Raw genomic sequence first — 8554 nt, forward strand, 5'->3', positions numbered from 1 at the left:
AGGGCAAGATGCAGCAAGTGTCCACCAGCCTGAGCAGCAGTGCCAAGGGGCAGACGCAGCCTCCGCTAGAAAGCATCCACAGAACCTTCGAGGAAGGCGGGGATGAAGCAGTTGTGTAGAGGCTGGGCTGGGCTGGGCTGGGCTCAGCTTCCTCCGTAGCACAAAGGCAACAGTGCTGATCCATGCTACACGACTGTGGAGGACTTTGGATTTGTCTGATTTAAAGTAAAAAGAAAGCAGCCATCATCTATGAAACAGAAACAGCACACTAAAGAACAAAACGGAGAAATTTTAAACTGAACTGTGGGAAATAGCAGTAACAAACTGCAAGTTCAGCCCTTTAAATGTTGGACTTCACTTGTCAAGCAGACTGTGCATCATGGAAGGGCAGAAGAGGATAAAGTGGTAGAGATGGCACAGGGCAGGCAAGATGGCTCAGTCAGTAAGGGAGCTTGCCACCAAGCCTCTGACTTTGCCCCTGGGGATCCACACATCAGAAGGAAAGAACCAACTCCTACAAGTTGTCCTCTGACCTCCATATGCCTACTGTGGTGTGTGTGCCCCCATATGTACAAAATAAAAATATAGTTTTCAAAGAAGGGAGACACCCATCCGCACCTCCAGCAGCGGTGGTGAGAGATTCAGTGTTTAACTTGGCACATGGCACACATCTCCGTGAAACCACAGCCCAGCAGGGACACAGAGAAGCCTGTCACTTAGGGAAATGGTCTGGTTCCACAAACAACAGGGCTCGGGGCTCCAGCTCCACAGATGTGACTGCAGCTGACCCCAGTGCAACAACTGAGAACCTGGAGATGTGCGGGGCAGGAGGCAGCCTGTCAGCAGGCAGTGTGCACTCTGAGCAGCAACCGTTGGCATGCAGGACCTGACTCCATGCAGCTAGAGCCTGGAATGAGCACCAGGACTCACCGGGCAGATCTACACACTGAGGGAATGAACTGCATGGAGTGCCCAGCACTTGCTGGGTCCCTTTTGGGCACTCTAGTGGTGGGAGACAGTCCCAAGAAGGTGGGGCACTGTGCAACTATTCTCTGTCCATTGTCTTGACACAGAGACCCTACTGTGGTTCAGCCGAGGAAGGGCAGGACAGCTAGATGACTAGAACCCCAAATATCAGGCTAAATGATCAAATGAGGGGCCTAAAGGGGAAGCTCAGGAAATCACAAAGAAGAAACTTTAACATCTGCTGGCAGACTTTAAGTACAGACACAATAGGACACGCTGAGAATTCTACATTTTTTTTTTTTTTTTTTTTTTTTGGTTTTTCGAGACAGGGTTTCCCTGTAGTTTCTAGAGCCTGTCCTGGAGAATTCTACATTTTTAATTAAAGTTCAAAATAACAACCCCAGGCAGAACACTGAAAATTTAAGTGCATATCTTTGTGGGCACCAGGCAGCACTTTTGGGAGCCATAGGACACCTTGCAGGAGTGGGTTTTCTTCCACCATGTGGGTTCTGGGCGTTAGACTCAGGTCCTCAGGCTTGGCAGCAAGCACCTTGCTGAATGAACCTTCTCAGTGTCTCTAATTTGTATTCTTTCTTTAGAACACCAAAACTGCTATACAAAGAGACAGAATTAGCAGAACTCTAGAGTGTTCAAACAGGCAAACCAGAGGAACACAAGAGATAAGCATGCCAAAAATATTTAAAAAAGAACTTAAAACAAAAACAAGGAAACACTATGTAGCCCAGGCTGGCCTCAAACTTTAGATCCTCCTGCTGAGGCCTCCTGAGAGATGGGATGGCAGGTGTGCACCACCACATACTGAATAAAAGCTTTCATCCAGTTCTGCTGTGAGACCTGGCAGCAAGCCTGTGGGACTACCTAAAGTCCACCAGCACAGCTAGGTTAGAGAACAGACAAATGTCACCCCAGAACCCAGGTGTCAAGAGTTGCCTCCCTAGTGCCATCCAAGTCAGCACACAGGAAAAGCAGCAGTGTCTGGAACAGTGCTCTGTGGAGAAGGGAACTTGAGCAAGAGCCTCAGATGGAGAAAAAATAAAGCAGCCCAGAACTGTGGGGCAGCCTAGTGACAGCCAGTGTCCCAGACAGAGCTGCTGCTGATGCACAGAGGGCTCCAGAAGGCACAAGTAATAAGGTCTGTGGCTCTGGAGGTCAACAGGGCCAAGAGGATTTCCCTTTCATGGCTCCTGGTGACTTGAACCAATATCTTTTTGTTTTTTTAGACAGAGTTTCTCTGTGTACTAGCCCTAGCTGTCCTGGAACTAGCCCTTGTAGACCAGGCTGGCCTTGAATTCACAGAGATCCGCCTGCCTCTGCCTCCTGAGTGCTGAGATTAAAGGCATGCGCCACCACTGCCTGGTGACTTGAACCAATCTTGGTTTGTGGCAGCAGCATTCCTGTCTTCTGTCCTCCCCCATAACCTGTCACCCTTGATCCCTTGCTATGTGTATGTCAGAAGCTCCTGTTTTTATAGACATTGGGCCATGAGCGGATCAGGAACCACTTTGATGTAGGGTGTTAGAATTCAGCCTCTGACAAGGAACTAACTGCAGGTAACAGGTCTCTGCAGAATATCAGACCCACTAGCAGGACATACTCCTCCTACAGTGCCCAGAGAAAACCCACTAAGTCAGATCCCAGCGCCTCCAGGCTTTTTTAAATACCGAGTAGTCCTGTGTCTCCGTCCACTCCATGCTCTAACAACCCTACAGCCCAAGAGGCTCCTGGACAATAGTTTATTTCTCGCAGTTCTGGAGGCTGCAGACTCAGTGCCCTGTGAGCGCTGTCCTGGGTAAGAAAGGCTGTCATCTGACAGATCTCACATGGTGGAGGCACGAGCACACTCTCCCAGGCCCACGACAGTTCTGTCTTCACGATCTACCTCTAAAACACCTCCAAACACGGTCTCATTGGAGACGTTTCCACATATGAATTTGGGTGAAACAAAATAGTCTCCTCGTCGTCTATTCTTGCTGCTATAAAAGGACACCCGAGACTAGCTAACATGTGACCCACAATGTCACTGGCTTGCAGCTCTGGGGGCCTGGAAGTCCAGGAGGAAGGAGCCAACATGCGGTGAGAGCTGCAGCACATCTCTGTTTGGTGGGAGAGAGAACCAGAGGGGCTGGAACTCACCTTTCTATAATGGCATCATCAAGGTGGGGCCTTTACCCTCTAATTTTCGCTAAATATTGTTACAATGATCACTAAATTTCAACACGAGAGGCTGGAGAGATGGCTCAGCAGTTAAGAGCACTGGCTGTTCTTGTTCTGAGTTCAATTCCTGGAAACCACGAGGTGGCTCCCAGTCATCTCTAGTGGGATCTGATGCCCTCTTCTGGAATAAAGGTGTGCACGCAGGTAGAGCATTCAGATAAAATAAATCAATCTTAACTGGGCTGGGTTGCACATGCCCTTTAATTCCAGCACTTGGGAGACAAAAACAGGTAGATCTCTGTGAGTTTGAGGCCAGCCTTCTTCCTACAAAGCAAGTTCCAGGACAGCTATGGACCTGTCTTGAAAAACAAGCAACAACAACAACAAAAAACATTCCTATCCAAAAAGTTCACAAATCTTTTATTTTTAAAAAATTACTTTGCTGGAAGAGGTGACACACAACCTTAATCTCAGAATTCTAGAGTCAGAGGCAGGCTGCTCTCTGAGTTTGAGGCCCGTGTGGTCTACAGAGCGAGTTCCAGGACAGTCAGAACTACACAGAGAAATCCTGTCTCCAAAAACAAAATTATTTATATGAATGGGTGTTTTATATGTATGGGTGTATGCATATTGATGTATCAGGTGTATGCAGTGCCTGAGAAGGCCAGAAGAGGGCATCAGATCCCAGGGTACGGGAGTTAGAGAGCTCTGACCCACCATATGGGTTCCGAGACTCAAATCCGGTTGTCACTTAACTGAACCATCTCTCCGCGCCCCTAAAGTCTCCAAATCTTTTTTCAGTTCACATGTTGTGGATCCAGTCAAGAGTCTTGTCTGAAACAGATGTGGGTAAGGTACATTCACAGGATGTAAATACCCTGCCATCTAGAAAATTTGAGACAAAGGAACATCTCCAACCCCTGTGGGGCAGACATCATATAGGCTGTTTATTCCAGAAGGGAGAAACACTGGAGACACAGCAAGAACCAGGCCCCAGAATATCCAAAACCCATCAGGGCAAACCCTGTGCAATCCTAGCACCGGAGAACTGTTTTACAGTTGCTGTTTAGCAGCTCATAGCAGGACTGTTGACTGCAGTTCTCCGGGACAGGTGTTGCACTGGGTGCTGTCCCGCTGGTCAGTCGGCAGTGGTTTTGCCCCTGTAATGTCCAGGGCCCTCTACCTCTGCAACATTCCTGGCTAGCTGGGGTCCCCATGGCTCAGCTGCTGCATGCGATGCACCTGCAACACGATGGGGCTCTGTTGCTGCATGAGATGCACCCGCAACACGATGGCCAGGAGGCAGCCACAACACACTGCAGAAGTTCCCAGGGCTCTCTTCTGCACCGCACCAGAGTCTCCCAGACACCAGATGGAAATCCAGGCCTTTTCTCGTCCTCCCAGCTCCATCCATTACCCCGTTCCAAAGTCACTTCCATCCATACACACCAAACACATATTAAAAGGCATTTTTAAAAGACATCTGTAAGCTGGGTGGTGGTGGCACACGCCTTTAATCCCAGCACTCGGGAGGAAGAGGCAGGTAGATCTTTGTGAGTTTGAGGCCAGCCTGGTCTACAAGAGCTAGTTCTAGGACAGGCTCCAAAGCTACACAGAGAAACCCAGTCACGAAAAACCAAAAATAAGGCATCTGTAGCCAGCTGTCATTTCTTGGGCACTTTCCTCTGGTGGTCTTCCATCTCCTGAGGAACACCCCTGGCTCTGCTTCAATCATTTCTTCTTTGTGCTCCCATGATTCCTTTGGGGACATTTCTTCTCTCCATTTTCTACAACAGTTTCTGAAAGGTCCATGCTAACAGCTGAATTTGAACCTTCACTCAATGATGACTCACATTTATTTTTTTTTAAAAAAAGAAAACCAACTGTCAGAAATGGAGGGGGAAGAAATACCAAAACCTAAGTCAGTGGTGGCACCACCAGGCTCCTAAGAAAGAACATGTAAATGCAGTGTTCACTGGGCATGTTGAATGTATTTGACTGGAATGGTTGACAAAAGGAAACTTGAGAAATACCAACAAGAAGCTAAAGAAAAAAACCCAGAAACTTGGTACTTGTCTTGGACCTTAGACACAAACCAGAAAGAACGAGACAAGGGGAAAACAGTAGAAGTAGGCTGTGCCTATTTTGAAACCAAAAAGAATCATTTTACAATTCTAGATGCTCCTGGCCATAAGAAGTTTTGTCCCGGGCCAGCGATGGTGGCGCACGCCTTTAATCCCAGCACTCGGGAGGCAGAGGCAGGTGGATCTCTGAGGCCAGCCTGGTCTACAAGAGCTAGTTCCAGGAGAGGCTCCAAAGCCACAGAGAAACCCTGTCTCGAAAAAACCAAAAACAGAAAAAAAAGAAAAAGAAAAAAAATAATCTCTGTCATTCTGGACGTACATTTGATGCCCAGATAGTGATCAGAGTACAAATCCATCATCATCTGCCCAGGGTACAATGCAGTGCTGCGAATTTTATACCTGTATTGAGGAGGTTGAAATAACAGTCTTAATCTGCTTGGTAGACAAAAAATCAGGAAAAAAAAGTAAGACTCAAGCTCGTTTTGTGAAACAAGATCAAGTATGCATTTCGCGTTTGAGGACAACAGGGACCATCTGTCTGGAGACCTTTAAAGTCTTTCCTCAGATGGGACATTTTCACCTTACGAAATGAGGCCCATCTTTATTTTCTGATTCACCCCAGTTAGAAGGTCTGCTCAATATTGTTGAAGACCTTATCAATCTGACTTCCAGCATGTGTAACACGTCTCCTCGGAAGCATCACTTGATTCCTATCTCCAAAGACCTCTGCTGCTCCTGCATCACGTGAAGCTGCTCCAGCTTAGTCCTGTGCTCAGACTCCAGTCTGCTCAGCATCTCCTTTATGACAGCAATCAAAGAGCTGAACTGATTGAGGTTAAGATTGTTTTCAATACTCAGAGGAGAATGAGATGAGGAAGTACTTTTCCAGCCAGCTGCTCTTTGGTGATTCCCAGTTTCTTATGAGTGAAAGTACACTTATAAATACCTAGACTCCCCGTGAGGACCACAGGCTCCTTGTAAGAAGGGTAGGATATCATCAAGTACAAACCACTTATCCAAGTACTCCAAAATCTTGCCTAAACAGACTAATGAATTCACACGAACAGCAAGGGAGGATGTTTGTAAACCGGCATTTTTAATTCTTGGAATCAAAGCATTTTTCATAGATGGGTAGTCTATGAGATCTGCAAAAGTTGGGATGATGATCAGACGGAGCTCCGGGATCTGAATGGAAGGCGCCTCCAGAGCTCTGTAGACCATGGGCAGCACACCGTTCTTTATCCTGTCAGGAGGGGTTTTGGTTAGGAGCAAATCCAATTTTTGTAGAAAAATTAACAAAACCTGGACTGGCTCCTGCTGTTTAAACACAGGACCAGGGTCAGAAAGAATTCATCTGACATATTCTTCTTTGGTGCACTCCTCAGCACTCAGCAAAACAGTGGGCAAAACAAAAGGTACCGTATCAGGGTTTACAAATTCTAAAGTCAAACAAGGCAATTCTCTGCACGATGACAAGCTTGGGCAGCTTTGGCAGAACCTTCGGCAATCCTTTGAAGAACTGGGATTTCCGAAGATTATCTCTTTGGAATAAGGTATCAAAATATTGAAGTGTGACTGCACCAACATCATCGAAGAAGGGAGTTTTTGTCATCTGATCTGGGTCGGGTCTTACAGTTGGGGTCACACTTAGCGAGAGTTTGACATGCTAGATCCTAAACAGCTCAACTGACCCAACTGTCTACTGAAGCTCTTGTAAATGTCCTGCTTGTTGACTTCAAATATAGGTTTCCTTTACTAAAGACGGCACACACAACAGCTCCTAAGGAATACGTCTCGCTGGTCGTCTCAGCTCAGGGAGAGGGTGTACTCAGGAGCCAGGTATGCAGGATGTGAAAGACACACTGCAATCGGAAAAGTTCTGAAACTGGTTCCAGAGAGACTAAGCATTTTCCTGATGACCCTGTGCAATACTGTGAGGAATACTGACTGCAAAAGCCTATTCACACTGCCTTCTCTTATTTTCTGCCCATTGACAAACCTCTCCCTATATTTTGCAAAGAAAATTCACAGCAAAAGTCCACATTATGTCAGTTTTCTCCTACTGAAAGCTCTGCTATGCCCCTGTTGAATTTTCCAAGATTTTGCCCCCTTTCAAACTTTGCTTCCTTGGACAGATTTGGCAATAGCTTTGTAAGTGATGTGGACATAATCGCCTACAACAATGAAAACCACAGGAATTTTTTACTTTTCATTTTCCCCTTAGGTATAGTTAGTCTTTTTTTCCCCAGGCAGATCATTCTGAATGTGTGTGTACATGTTAATATTCAATTTGGAAAAAAAAATGTGTTTCATGCATCTATGAAAACATTATCTAGGTATCAAATTTTTATTTTTCTTTTTTTCCTGAGATGGGGTTTTTCAGTGTAGCCCTGGCTATCTTGGAACTCGCTCTGTAGACCAGGCTGGCCTCGAACTCACAGAGATCCAACCTGCCTCTGCCTATTGAGTGCTGGGACTGAAGGTGCATGCCTACCATGCCCAGCCCTCTGTGGATATCTTTCTATTCTTGCCAACCACAGTTCCATCTTGTGTGTGTTGGAATCACACACAGTAGGATGGAACCCAGGGCCTTGTGCATGACAAGTGTGCTCTACCACGTAGTGCACCCGCAGCCCCTCTACTTCTCTTTAACTCTGGTGGAACAATCTACCCATCTGGGGCTGAGATTGGTAGAGAGCTTGCAGGAGGAAGGAGTTCAGTCTCCAATACCACATAAGCCAGAGACAGTGGCAGACACTTGAACGACAGCACTTGACTGAGGCAGAAAGATCAGAAGTTCAAAGTTATCCTTGGCTACTTGGAGAGTTAGAGGCCAGCTCAGACTAGAGACTGCCTTAAAAAAATACCACACCAAGTGGTGCTGGCACACCACACGCCTTTAATCCCAGCACTCAGGAGGCAGAGACAGGCGGATCTCTGAATTCAAGACCAGCCTGATCTACAAAGCGAGTTCCAGGACAGCCAGAACAGCTATACAGAGAAACCTTGTCTCAGACAAAAAAGATCAAACACAATGAAGGATCAATGATAGAAGATCAGAAATTTTTTTTTTCCAGACATAGTTTTTCTGTATAGCTTTGGAGCCTGTCCTGGCACTCAGCTCTGTAGATCAGGCTGGTCTCGAACTCAGAGATCCTCCTGTTTCTGCCTCCCAAGTGCTGGGATTAAAGGTGTGCACCACAACGCTGGACTAGAAAGATCAGAAACTTACTAAGGAAGAAAGTAGAAAAATGGACAGAAATGGCCATTTCCTATGGAGAAATCCCAGAGCAATGATCTGGTAAAGATGCCCAGAGTCCTCAGAGAAG

At 46.6% G+C, this 8554-nt stretch overlaps 1 pseudogene; it reads right to left on the reverse strand.

The window, feature by feature from the left end:
* Positions 1 to 5806: 5806 nt before the first annotated feature.
* On the reverse strand, positions 5807 to 8121 carry LOC119819722 (annotated as a pseudogene).
* Positions 8122 to 8554: the final 433 nt, after the last annotated feature.

The sequence above is a fragment of the Arvicola amphibius genome, chromosome 7 (assembly GCF_903992535.2).
Source record: "Arvicola amphibius chromosome 7, mArvAmp1.2, whole genome shotgun sequence".
NCBI lineage: Eukaryota > Metazoa > Chordata > Mammalia > Rodentia > Cricetidae > Arvicola > Arvicola amphibius.